The sequence below is a fragment of the Protopterus annectens genome, chromosome 12.part0, assembly GCF_019279795.1.
Source record: "Protopterus annectens isolate FY-2018-M chromosome 12.part0, PAN1.0, whole genome shotgun sequence".
In the NCBI taxonomy this organism is placed as follows: domain Eukaryota; kingdom Metazoa; phylum Chordata; order Ceratodontiformes; family Protopteridae; genus Protopterus; species Protopterus annectens.
In genome coordinates, this window is record NC_056746.1 from 746,255,298 (window position 1) to 746,270,203 (window position 14,906).

General features: G+C 41.4%; 1 protein-coding gene across 1 annotated transcript in view; it reads left to right on the top strand.

Moving 5' to 3' along the window:
- The window catches only part of XPO6 (exportin 6), a gene marked incomplete in the record, with an annotated part of 1,798,279 nt that overhangs the window by 756,253 nt on the left and 1,027,120 nt on the right, over nt 1-14,906 (top strand).

The following is a 14,906-nucleotide window of genomic DNA, read 5'->3' on the forward strand; positions in this document are numbered from 1 at the left end:
TCAGATTCATCCTCAGACCTAGGATACTCTTTATCCCCTTATGAGGAATCCTGATGCTGAGGAATTAATTCCTTCAGCCTCTCCACCCGAGGACTACTCCTTTGGGGAGACCTTGCATACCATGAGGGAGCATTTCCATTGGGAAGGCCAGGATTACTCAGAATCCAAGAAAAGGCTCAGAGACTTCCTTTTGTTGCCTCAACACAGACCCCTTGCTATTCCGCCAGTGTTAGATATTGTGGATGATGTGTAAACTGAATCCAGCTTAAACCCTGACTCCTTACCTCCAGCCCCAGTTAAACCTGATAGATATTAGAGTCCCTGACTCTCACAAATTTCTGTACAAAAGCCCTGTTGCTGACCCTGAAACTATTTCTCAGGGACCCAAAGGGATTAAGGCCTCATCAGCAAAAAAACCAGTCCCCTCTGACAGATTCCAGAGCATTAGACAGATGGGGAAAGAAATTTCCTTTGGATGAATCCTGTTTAACTTTATTATGTAAAGGCTTAAATTTTATACCTACGGCGGACATTGATTTAGTAACAGCCGTAACAGACTTAAAACAGTTTATTAGGACTATAACTTAAAAATCTTGTTTAAAACAGATTCGCTGACTGTTGATGAGTAAGAGACTTAGCACTTTCATCCCTTTGACTGTACCTGTTACAACTGCTTTTCATGATTTATGTGAAACTGAAATTAGAAGTCTGTTTGATAAAACTAATAGGAAGAGCTATAATTTAACATACGATGAATACATGTCTCTGAGAAAGCTAGAGTTAAATGATGATATAATTGTTAAGCAAGCCGATAAAGGGGGTGCTGTGGTCATTATGGATACAGTTAAATATAACCATTCTGTTGCCCTACTTCTTAATGATGTTAAGGCTTTTAAGCATATTAACTTTATTGATGCCAAGAAACATATTAGTAATGTCAACATGTTTGTATATGAATTACAGTTAAATGGTGACATAGTTTTAGATTTATTTCATTTCTTCACCGTACCATGCCCGGTCATTCCACAGCTCTATGGTATACCTAAAATCCCTAAGAACCTATTAGACCCACCAATGAGACCTGTTGTCTCTAGTAATGGGTGGGTTACGGAGCCAATATCCGTATATTTGCAGAAACAGTTGTATCCCTTTTTGTCTAAATGTGACAATATATTGAAGGACACAGGTGATTTTTTGAATAAATTATCTATTTGGTATCACAATCTGCATAATGATTCTATCAATACTGGGGAATACTTGTTTGTAACTTTAGATATTGTATCCCTCTTTACTGCTATACCAAATAACTATGGGGTTGAATCTATTAGAGAATTCTTAACAATACAGGCAGAATTATCGGCTAGTTTTGTTGAAAATATCTGCTTGTTAGATTTGGTGTTGAATAATAACATTTTTATTTTTGATCAACAGTTATACTTGCAACTTAATGGTGTGGCAATGGGGGACGCCTGTTGCCAATACGTATACAAATTTGGTTTTATACCAATGGGAACTACAGCATACACATAATGGTTGTGAATTTTTGAATAATATCTGTTTTTATCAGATTTGTGGATGACTGTTTTTTGATTTGGAAGGGTTCTTTAGAAAGTTTAGAACAGTTTGTGTTGTATTTAAATACATCTACTTCTTTTTTAGTTTTTAAAGCTACTGTATCTAGAGATGAAGCATTATTTCTTGACGTAAAGGTCAGTCTGAATGATGGTTTGTTGCATACCACCATTTTTAAAAAGGACGTACATACTAATAGATATATACATTTTGATAGTGTGCATGCTCCTCATGTTTTTAAAGGTGTTAAGGCAGTTTGCTAGAGTGAGTAGACTTGACACGAGTGATGTATGCTTCCATTCTCAGCTTAATGATATGTACAATGAATTTTTAATATGTGGCTATGACAGCAATGTATTAGCAGATTTGAAGGATTATGTTATAAATAACAGAACCACTTTATATTTGCCACATTTCAAGAATAATAGCGATGTTGAGAACAATACATTTGCTGATTTACCAGTCATACCATAAAGGACTAATACGCTTAGGTATGTGACTACTTTTGGAAATAGTGTCTTTGATTAAACATATATATAAGTACTGGTCGATATTGACTGAATCTCCCGAGATATTAAGGCTATTTGGTAATAAACCCTTTTTTTCTTATAGAAATATGAGAACAGTTAAAAGTAGTTTATGCTATAAAGACTTTAAAGGCAACATTAAAACTGGTACCAATATGAAGCTGTTTGGTTTGCCTCTGTTTGGTACTTCTAAATGCCTGTGTTGCTCTTGCTGCTCAGACGTAGCTGATATTGCTACCTCTTCTTCCTACACTTATCCTATCACTTGTAAAAACTATAGGTTTAATGTCATGGCAAACTGTAACCCAACTAACGTTGTATATATGGCTACCTGTATAACGTGTAATTCATTCTATATAGGAAAGACTACTCGTAGGTTGAAAGACAGGATTATTGAGCATAAGTCTGAAATTAGGAGGGAAAATTTAAATGCTTTATTTAAGCATATACAATTGAGTGGAGTTGAACATAAGTTTAGGTTCAGGGTTATAGATGTTGTTTTATCCTCTATTAGGGGAGGGGATATTAATAACTTTCTTGAGACCATTGAGTATGAGTGGATACTCCGACTGGCAGCAGATCGTCCACCTGGTCTTAATTCTGCTTTAAGCCTTAAACCCATTTTAATGAAGTTACAACGTATTAAATTATGGTAAATTATGATATATGTATTTCTCTTGTTACACTGTTTTATATGTAGTTATATATGCATTTTTTATTTTATATGCTTTCTATGTGTTTTATTAATATCGTATTTACTTTAAGGTCATATGATAAGGGCTGCTATCATGTGACTTGTGTGGGCTCTTATTTAAAACAAGTCATGTTTTGAATGTAATTGTATTAGTGTTGAGAGTGTTTTACCCGAAAGCTTTGTTGTTGTGCGAGTTTTTTTTCCAACGTGCTATGTATTCTTCATTGAAAGAAAGTATATTGCCAGTTTCAGATGCTTCCAGATTCAGATCTTCCTAATTTTAAAGAAATGCAGGATTTATTGTATGCAGCTGAACAAGTGGGAAAACATACTTTGCAATGTGGGTTTGATTCCTTAGAGGCCTCCTGTAGAGCAGCAGTTACAGGCTCTATCATTAGAAGGCATGCTTGGTTAAGGGAACATACATTACCAGATCATGTTAAGACAAAATTATTGGCCGCACCTTTGCAGCGGGATGTGTTTGGAGTTAAGGCAGAGGAGGTATTAAAGAAGATAGAGGATAAGGCAAAATCCATGCAAATGGTGAAGGATTTCTTACAGGTTCAGCCTCCTCGTTTTAGCAGAAATTGGCCAACAAAGAATTGGTCCTTTCCAATCACAGACGGACCTCAGAGGCAGATACAGATGTCCAAGAGGTAGTGGTCAAGCGCAAGGTCCTTACAGGCCTCGACAGTGGGGTACAGCAGGCCAGAAAGAAGGGGAAGACAGGCCACAACCTTTTAAAAAGCAACCTCAATGACTTCCCACTACAGCCGCCAAACAGTTCTCTCTTGGCAGCCCCCTTAGGAGGAAAACTGGCACTTTTCTATCACAATTGGCTTTGCATCACCAAAGACAAATGGGTTCTCAACATTGTATCTCAGGGTTACAGGTTCCAATTTCACACTTTGCCAAGGTTAAAAAGAATGCCAAATCTGCCACCAAATCAATGGGCAGAGGCTCAAAAACAAATTACAGCACTCATGAACATGAGAGCTATTCAAAAGGTACCACCACAGGAGCAAGGACAAGGATTTTATTCAAGACTCTTTCTGGTTCCCAGAAAGGACAAAACCTGGAGACCCATTCTGGATCTTTCTTTTCTAAACACTTACCTGGATGTTCCGAAATTCAAAATGTTGACACTACAGCAGCTTCTTCCCATGCTAGGGAAGAAAGCTTGGCTCGTGACTTTGGACCTCAAGGAGGCATACCTGCATGTCCCTATCAGACAAAACTGCAGAAGATACCTCAGATTTCTAGCTGGTTCAATGCACTATCAATTCTCTGCACTGCCCTTTGGCTTGCACCCAGGGTCTTCACAAAGTGCCAGGCACCAGTAATTGCATTTTGCAGACAAAAAGGAATTAAAATTTATACATACCTGGATGACTGCCTGATTCAAGCAGAGAGCAAGGACATTCTCCTAAAGCATCTGGCGTTCGTAAAAAAAGTTAAGTTGCTTGGGGTACACAGTAAACGAAATAAAATCAAAACTAGTGCCCTCACAACAGATAATATTCCTGGGTGCCAGCTTGAACAGAATGGCCCAGATGGCTTATCTCACGCCAGACAAGCAAGGACAACTGACTCAATACTTTCAATTGATGGCAACAAAGACCCAACTGCCTGCAAGAAAAATTCTGCAGACCTTGGGCTACATGGCATCTTGCATACTACTAATTCCATATGCCAGACTGCATATGAGGAAACCACAATGGTACCTAAAGAGTGTATGGTCTCAACACTGTCAAAGTTTGGGAACAGTTATACCACTAATTCCTTGCCTTCAACAGGAGTTTCGATGGTGGGCTCAAGCTTGTCACCTCAACAAGGGACAGCCTTTTACTCAACCCACAGCCAGGCAAACACTGACAACAGACGCATCGGATTATGCCTGGGGAGCATACATGGCAGGAAAATGTATTCAGGGCGACTGGCCCACAGAGTAAAGGCATCTTCACATCAATCAAAAAGAGATGCTAGCTGTACAAAATGCACTTATAGCTTTCAAGGACCTGCTGCATCCAGGACAACTACTATTAAAGACAGACAACACCACAGTTGTGGTACATAAACAAGCAAGGGGGCATGCACTCCTACCACCTCTGTAGACAAGCCATGACCTTGTGGAACACAGCTCTAGACTGCCAAGTTCATCTGCAAGCACAATTCCTGCCAGGAAAGAAAAACACACTGGCAGACGACCTAAGCAGAAACATCATGGATCCCCACGAACGGGAATTAAATCCACAAGTATTCAGAATGATAACCCAAAAATGGTGGAGCCCGGACATAGGTCTGTTTGCATCCCCAGTGAACTGCCAGCTACAGAAATTCTGCACAAGGAGTTACCATCCACAAGCATGGAAAGTGGATGCCCTCAAATTTAGCTCGAAAAACATACAAGTATACGCTTTCCCTCCTTTACCTCTCCTTCCAAAGGTACTCATAAAAGCCAGGCAAGAAGAGCCAAAGATGATCCTGATTGCACCAGACTGGCCACGCCAGCACTGGTACCCAATCTTAAAGAACTTAGCACAAGAACCACCCTGGATTTTGCCTCAAATCACACATTTGCTGACACAGCACAACAATCAGATACTTCACAGCCAGCTAAAGACCTTAAACCTAGCTGCATGGAAAATTCCTTAGTCAAGCAAGCAATGCCTCTATCCAAAGCTGTTACGGATGCCATTCTGGAGGCCAGAAGGCCTAGCACCAGGAAAGCCTACTCGGATAAATGGAAGAGATTCTGTGCCTGGAGCCAGGCGCACAGCCTTGACCCTTTTGTCCCAAACATTCCTCAGATACTTCAATATTTAACTGAGATGCTGGACAAGGGCCTCTCCTTCTCATCAATCAAGATCCACACCTCAGCCATTTCTGCTCATTACAACATGGATCCACCAATTTTTTCTAATCCTTTGCGCAAACAGTACCTCAGGGGGGCTAAAAACATAAGACGCCTACCCCAACTTGGGACCTCAACTTTGTTTTGGAAAAATTAACTTTACCTCCTTTTTGAGCCAGCTAACACAGCAGAATTAAAATACATATCTTGTAAAACTACTCTGCTAACGGCAATAACATCAGCACGAAGAGTTTCAGAATTACAGGTACTAATAGCAGTGGAACCTTTCCTCATTTTCCACCAGGACAGGGTGTCTTTAAGAACTAACCCTACATTTATGCCAAAGGTGGTATCAAGTGTGGCTCTAAACCAAATTATTCATTTGCCAACTTTCTATCCAAAACCACAGAACAAGGGGGAGAAACTACTACATTCTTTGGACATTCAAAGGCAGTTGCGCTTATACTTGGACAAAACCACAGCTTTCAGAAAATCTGAGCAATTATTGGTAGCATGTGCTGCAGGAGCACAGGGAAAAGCCATTTCAAAACAGACTATTTCAAAATGGATAGGACATTGCATACATTTCTGCTACTCTCACCATGATAAACCTTTACCTAGCATTAGATCTCACTCCACCAGGGCAACAGCCACTTCAACTGCCTACCTCAGAGGAGTACCTACCAAGGATATTTTGGAAGCAGCAACATGGAGTTCTGTGCATACCTTCATCAAGCATTACCATTTGCCTTTATACTCCAAATCCAGAGCTGGCTTCGCCACTGCTGTGCTGCAGGGCCTTTATAGCCACCCCTAATGCCTTATAGAACCAGCCTCCCTACCTCAGCTTTGGGATTCGACCCAAGTGTAATGACTGCAGCAGTGTAACATGATGAACATAGTACAGTTTTGTACCTACCATAAATGTAGATGTCCAAGTGTAAACACTGCTGCAGTCCAGGTTACCCTCCCTCCTTCCCCTCTTACTTGCTGGTACGTACCTATGCCTTCTACCCTTTACTACCTATGGGGAGTATTTGCTGGTTACTCAAAGTTGTTGTTTGCTTTTCTTATGTATGTTTTATTAGCAATTTGAATTGCCTACCTATTTGGGGGCACATGACATCTAGGGCAAAAAAACTGAAGAAAATGGCGTCGGCTGCAGGGAGGAGGCGATGGCAGCCGACACCGGACCAAGACTTTGGAACTCGGGCCGACTGGGGAACCGCCTAACGGCAGGATAACCTAAGTGTAATGACTGCAGCAGTGTTTACACTCTAACATCTACATTTATGGTAGGTACAAAACTGTACTTTTCATATGCTCAAGTATCAACAACATGTTATGGGATTGCTGAAACAGAAAATGATGTTGATTTCTGAATGTGCGGAAAAAAGAATTGCAAGAATTGTTGCATGCAGCTGAACAGGTTGGAAAAAGCATACTTTGCAATGTGGTTTTGATTCCTTAGAGGCCTCCTGCAGGGCCGCAGTTACTGGATCTGTGTTTAGGAGGCATTCCTGGCTAAAAGAGCAAAATTTGCCTGATCATGTTAAAGCTTAATTACTGGATGCACCTTTACAGCATGATACTCTGGTATTAAGGCAGAAGAGGTTTTAAAGAAAATGGAAGACAAAGCTAAGTCTATGCAAACTGTAAAAGACTTCTTACAAGTGCAGCCACCAAGATTCAGTAGACACTGGCCTACAAAAAAGTGGTCATTTCCTCTGCCAGACAGAGCTTAAAGGGGCAAATCCAGATGCCCTAATGGTTCCAGATACCATGCACAAAATTCTTATAGGTCAAAGCAATGGGGTGCTTCTACCTCCAAATCTAGAGCAGATAAAGCGCAAACCTACAGAAAACAGTCCCAGTGACTTCCCTCTGCCTTCACCAAGCACTTACCTTTTGACAGCACCCTTGGGGGGGGGGGGGGATTAGCACTTTTTGCTCAAAATTGGCAGTTGGTAACCCAGGACAAGTGGGTGCTAAACATAGTATCACAGGGATACAGATTCCAATTCCATACTCTGCCAATGGCAAACAGTTGGCCGGATCTGCCGAAAAATCAATGGGCAGAGGCACAGAAACAGGTTACATCCCTCATTGATATGGGGGCCATTCAGCCAGTACCAGAACAGGGCAAGGTTTTTACTCAAGACTGTTCTTGGTACCCAGAAAGGACAAGGCCTGGCGGCCAATACTGGATTTATTGATTTTGAACACATACCTGGACATTCCAAAATTCAAAATGCTGACACTGCAACAGCTTCTGCCCCTTCTGGGCAAGAATGCTTGGCTGGTGACAGACTTAAAAGAGGCATGCCTGCATGTCCCAATAAGGCAATCGTGCAGAAGATGCCTCAGATTCAAGGCTGGCTGAATGCATTACCAATGCTCTGCACTGCCCTTTGGCTTTTCTACTGCACCCAGGGTCTTTACAAAGTGCCGGGCACCAGTAATTGCTTTTTGCAGACAAAGTATATAAATATATCCTTACTTGGACGACTGTCTCATTCAAGTAGAGAACAAGGACAGTCTTCTTCAACACCTGGCGTTTGTGAAAAGGCTTCTAACATGCCTACGGTACACAAACGAAAATAAATCACAACTGGTACTCTCTCAAAAGGTAACATTCCTGGGTGCAAGCTTGAATACAACTGCCCAGATGGCTTACCTCATGCCAGACAAACAAAGGCAACTGACTACTTACTTCAAACTGGCAACAAAAACCCAGTTATCTGCAAGACAAACTCTGCAGGCTTTGGGCTTTATGGCATCCTGCATCCTACTAATTCCATATGCAAGACTGCATATGAGGAAACTTCAATGGTACCTAAAAGGTTTATGGAGTCAACATTGTCATTGTCTGGAAACAATGATTCCTCTCATTCCCTGCCTACAACAGGAGTTTCTATGGTGGGCAAAGGCATGTCACCAAAACATGGGATGGGCCTTCACTCTACCCCCTGCCAGCCAAACCTTAACAGACGCATCAGATTATGCCTGGGGGGCCCACATGGCGGGAAGATGCATTCAGGGCATATGGAACCCAAAACAAATGCATCTGCATATAAACCAAAAAGAGATGCTAGCTGTTCAAAATGCCCCGACAGCCTTCAAGGACATACTTCATCCAGGACAACTACTGATAGACGGACAACACCACGGTTATGTGGTATATAAACAAGCAGGGGGGCACGCAGTCATACCCCCTTTGCAGATTAGCCATGGCACTGTTGGGGCACAGCTTTGACTTACCAAATGCATCTTCAAGCTCAATTCCTGCCAGGAAAACAAGTTACTCTGGCAGATTTATGTGGAAACCTTATGGACCCTCACGAGTGGAAACTATATCCCCAAGTCTTCAGCATGATAACAAAGAAATGGGGAAGCCCGGACATAGATCTATTTGCCTCTACTCAAAATTATCAATTGAAAAGATTCTGCGCAAGGACTTATCACAGACGAGCATGGAAAGTGGACACCCTATCCTTCAGTTGGAAAAACATATCAGTTTATGCCTTTCCTCCTCTGCCTCTTCTTCCCAGGGTCCTACTAAGTGTCAGACAAGAAAAACCAAAGATGATACTAATTGCTCCGGACTGGCCCTGCCAATATTGGTACCCAATCCTAAGGAACTTGTGTCATTACCCAGCTTGGACCTTACCTCAAAGACCTCAGCTACTGTCCCAGCAAAACAATCCGATCCTGCGCAAACATTTCCAGGCACTGAACCTGGCAGCATGGCTGATCATGTAGTTTTACAAACAACACCTCTCAGTAAAGCTGTGATGGATGTCATTTTGGAAGCCAGAAGGCCTCGTACTAGAAAATCTTATGTTGATAAATGGAAGAGATTCTGTGCTTGGAATTAAGCACAAGAAACTGATACAGCAGAGCCAAATATTCCTCAGATATTACAATACCTGACTGAGATGCTTGATAAAGGCCTATCTTTCTCATCAGTTAAAATCCATGCCTCTGCCTTTTCGGCTCATTACAATACAGAGCCACCAATCTTTTCTCATCCTTTGCTAAAGCAGTATCTTAGAGGAGCCAAAAATTTAAGGCCTCCTAGAAGATCACCAATACCTGCTTGGGACCTCAATTATGTGTTGGAAAAGCTTACCCTGCCACCATGTGAGCCAGCTGCTACTGTGATATAAAGTTCTTATGGAAAACAGCTCTGCTACTAGCTATTACTTCAGCAAGAAGAGTCTCAGAGCTACCGGCCCTCATGGCTGTGGAGCCTTTTGTCATATTTTACTCTGACAGGGCGTCTGAGGACAAATCCTTCATTTATGCCTAAGGTGGTTTCCAGTTTGGCTCTTAAACTATTCATCTGCCAACCTTTTATCCAAATCCGCAGAACAAGGGGGAGAGGATTCTGCTTTCCTTGGACGTACACAGACAGCTAAAATTCTACTTGAGCAGGACTAAAGCGCTAAGAAAAACTGAGCAATTATTAGTGACATGCTGCAGGATCAGAAGGAAAGGCTATTTCAAAGCAGACTATTTCAAAGTGGATAAGCCACTGCATTTGTTTCTGCTACTTACACCATGGCAAACCTGTGCCCAAGGGCATTAGTTCTTATTCCACCAGAGCTGCATCTACTTCAGCCACCTTTCTCAGAGGAGTACCAACCAAAGACATTCTAGAGGCTGCTACTTGGAGCTCTGTTCACACCTTTACAAAGCATCATCATTTGCCTCTCTACTCTAAGTCCAGGGCAGACTTTGCTACTGCAGTTCTGCAGGGCCTTATAGCTGCACCTAATGCTGTTTAGCTCCAGCCTCCCATCCATAGCTTTGGGATTCTACTCATATGTAATGACTGCAACAGTGAAACACGAAGAACATAGTACAGTTGTGTACACTTAACATAAATGTAGATGTTAGTGTATTCACTATTGCAGTCCAGTTTACCCGCCCGCCATCCCTCTTTCATTCTGGAGTTTCTTTCCTTCTCTATCTTCTACAACGTATGTGGTGTATTTGCTTGTAGATGAAGGTAAAGTTTGTACTGATGAATGTATGTATAGTTTTTATATATATATTTTTGCTACCTTTTTGAGGGCACCTGACATCTGGGGCAAGAAAAACTAAATGGTGTCGGCTGCTTGTTTTATACCCCTGATGACCTGACGTCATGGAAGAGGAGACAGCAACTGATGCAGGACCCAAGACTTTGGAATTCAGGCCGACTGAGGGCAACCTGCCAACAGATTACCCAAATGTAATGACTGCAACAGTGAATACACTCAAACATCTACATTTATGGTAAGTGTACACAACTGTACTTTCGTTACACTTTCCATTTCCTTTTTGCATTGCTAGAAATAGAGGACAATAACCACAGACCACCTTATCAGATTTTCTTTATTTTTCAGTTCTTTTAATTCCCTTTATTTTTATGTCTACTTTCTTCACTTTCAAGGCTGTTTCTTTATTGCATGTTTTATCTCAAACTTTTATTTCTTTTTGCACCATTATGCCTAGGCCCTGTTAATCTTGCAGCATTCGTATCTTTAAGATGTGTGCCAGCAGTGGGGACTGTCTTGTTTACGAACACACACACTTTAATTTGCTTGGGTGAAGCATGTAACACCTAATGCGGTTCTATTTGTGCTGAATTTAATCAAGCAACATGACTGAAGTTGCTGAAAACCTGAGGCTGACTTGCATTGTCTCACTTCATATATACCCGAGTGAAAAACGAAATCTGGCTAGCTTGTCTCTACTCAAGAATGCGTCTCTAAACAACCCCTAGAAAAAAAGGTGTCAAAAGCTTTTTTCCTTTACTGAGGTTCAAAATCTGTGCTTTTTAAAACTTTTCTTAATACTTCTGTTCTTTCTTATACTATTGAATTGGATACTTTCTTTCCAGAAATTGAAGATCTTGGCTTTAATACAGAAGACTCGCTTGAAATGCCAAATGTTTGGTTGTACAATCTACTAATGTTTTATGAGCAGCCTCAGACAGTGGTCCTTTTTCAAGGCATATGCAGATTCTTCTGCTTGTCAGTTTGCACTGTTGCTGATTGAAAAAATGGCTAAAATCATTATTAAGGCTTAGGCCAGAAGTTCTTAATTTTGTCACCTTTCTCATAATTGTCTTATCCTAGGTATTAAAAGTGTGTAATGTTTATCTTGAGCATCCTTTTCATGTGCATTGTGATCTCTGGCATCCTTTATCCCATTCTTGCACCTGTTTTTATTTTTTTGGTGCCACTAATTTATATTGTAAATGGCTATACCTAGTTGCAATCCTGGTGTAGTTTGTCAATTTTTTCTGGTTCTTTATTACCAAGAATCAGTGTTACCCATGCAGGTAATGTTATCTGTGGAAATCTTTTTGAAATTGGTTATGCTGGCATCAGGATTTTTCACTGCCAGGCTTTTGGACACTTCAGAATTCTTTCGCACCTACTCAAATTTTGCTTCAGTCATTGTTGCATCCATGCTTTTACTTGTATTTTTTCTTCAGACAATTTAATTCAGTTCAGAGGCTGCTGCTGATGGAAGCCCCTTAAGTGGCATTTCATGTTTCCACATACCCTCGACAATCCTCCCCCAGTTCAGACAAAAATGTACTTGGCCTTCCTCGGGCATTTTATAGGAAGCTCAGTGTCTGTAAAGTTATGCCCAAAACAAAACATTTTGAATGCATTGCACTTTCCCTGGCCAAGAGCACAGTGATGAGTCAGACTTGTTTCCTTTTCACATAAAGCTCCCAGGTTTGAAGAGAACATCCCAGTTAATACAGTGAAAAGAAGGCTGGCCTCTGGACCCCTTTCTTTATCCTCAAAGAACAGTAGGAGACCTGCAGGTTTACCTTGCAGTTGCCCTCTGTGTTTCTGCTATTGGTGTACTATTGTGAAAGATGCCATAATTTTTTTTTTGGAGGGGGGGGTTGGACTCTTGTAGCACCATTACCCAAGAAAATGGGCATTATTATCTTGCCCCTGTAATGTTCAGTTTAAGTGGAGTGGTCCATACCGGATGCTGTTCTGTTTGCAGCAGTACTGAGAGATTCCAATTCCTTAAGACTCCCAGCTTACCCATTCACCAAGCAGGGAGTTCAGCACTAAGGACAGGTTTGGAAGGTGCATGTCTTTGTCCACCAGTTTCTTGGCTGTCAGTGAATTGTCTCGTACATATAATGTACAAGACACAGGCCGAGAAAATGAATTATAATTTTGATGGGGGGGCACTAGATAGGTAATTAAAGGAGAAGCTGAAGACCCAGACCCACTGTCTTCTAATATAAGCTAATTTACGTACCATCTCTTGTAATGTGGCAGAAGGTGCTGTTGGAGCAGCAGAATTCAACATTGCTTTTTCTCACACTCGTTTTGCGGAGAATACCAAAGTCATTCTTTTGTACTCCTTTTCCTGACCTCTTGTGTTTGTCAGGAAGGTTCAGCAGCACCTTAAGAATGTGGAAAAGCAGAGCAAGACCCTTTACTACTGTGCATTTGATTCCATTCTCTATAGCCTCAACAGAATGCAAGTGATTCGATGCCATGTGTGGTACAGGTATGGAACACAACAGGAGAGTACTGGGGAAGAGGGAGAGATGCTCTGTCTGGTTTCCAGTAAGGTCAAAGACCTAAAAGTTGGTGTTATTAATGATCTCAAGGAGGCCATACTCAGCAGTACCGCGACAGTCTGATCACCCCACTGTGGAGGTTGGGGGTCATTTTTCCCTGTACTTGAGAGATGGGAAAAAAATTACCAAATTAGTAGGGTGAAGGGAAATAATATCCGGAGTATTAGCCCCCCCCCCCCCCCAAAGAGTCTGTCATTATTCCTTAATGCTTGCTTTTGTCACTGTGGGCCGTCTGGGAAGGGAGTATTAATCCTGTTAAATTAATCCACCATACAGAAGGTCCCACCAGACCAGGAAGTTTTAGGATTATTCCAGCTTGTTTTTGGTTCCAGCAGATCTCAGGCCTATGTTGGATCTTAGTGGTCTAGACATTTTTATCCCAGGAGAAGCCCTTTGAATGGTCATGCTATGGTCTTCCTTCCCTTCTGTGTATAGAGGAGTTTGGATGTGCTTTTTGTACACCTCCAGGATGCATATCCTCCGCATCAGAATCCTAAAGGAGTTCAGAAGGCATCCCTGTGCCTGGGTTGGAACTGGTCATTGCCTGTTTAGGACTATCATTTGGGGTCACCTTTGTCCCCAGGGTGTTAAGTTCATGTCTAATAGCACACTCAAACTGCACATGAGCCAGAGAGCCAGTTTGTAGATAACTGGCATCTTGCTTTATCCCTTCAGTGACTAGTGTAGTAACCATAAAGGACCCTTTGTTAAGGTGATCATCGCCTTAGCAGTAACAGTAAACCTTTCAATGTCTGTCGTTCTGGTTTAGACTAACTTTCACTGCAAGCTGTTTAGACACACAACATTCCTTCTATGTAGCACGTAAATATCTGTTCAGAGCATTAGGCCATATGACAGCCTTAATTATATATGGTCTCTCTTCTTTCTGCAGCCTTCATCTGAAAAGACCTGTGCAATTAGACTGGTTTGCTGTTTGGGCATCCAGCAGAAGCATAGATCCTTTTTCCTTTGTGCTGTCATATTTGTCTGAAATCTGTGTCTGATCTGGGGTGATCTTCTGTTAAGTTTCATTTGCCTTAACCTAGTATTTTTAACCTTGTTTCCTCCTTTTCAAGATCCTGTCCTTCCTTAGGACATTTATTTCATGTCAGAAAAGTTAACTCTTCCAACTTTTGAGATGGCTGCTTGTACACATTTAGTGTTTGTGTCCTGGAAGACCCTGTTTTTTAATTATCTTTATTTCTGCCAAGAGACATTTGGCATTTCTTTCCCTTTCTGTCAGGTCTTCATACTTAGTCTTCCAGAAGAAAAGCTGGCAGTCATTCTGTGGCAGAAATTTGCTACAGAAACCACCTTTTCAGATCGTTAGATAATTGAGCAAGTTATTTCAGTTAAACATGAAAGTCTTTTTTCCTTTTTCTGTTATGGTAAGTGGTATTTCTGCTGCCTCCTTCTGTAATGCCACTTTTGAATATATTGTTATAAGCCAGACATTATTTCAAAGTTCAGGCTTTCTTTTGTCTCTGATGTAGTCCATGGTGTAGTTTAGTGATGACCACTTAGGGATTCTGTCCTGGTGGTTATTGAAGTTTGACCACTTTTCATCAAATAAGTCACTTGCCATAAACATTGAACTGTAGGGAGATCACTCTTCAGTGTCATACCCTCCCTCCATCCTCTACT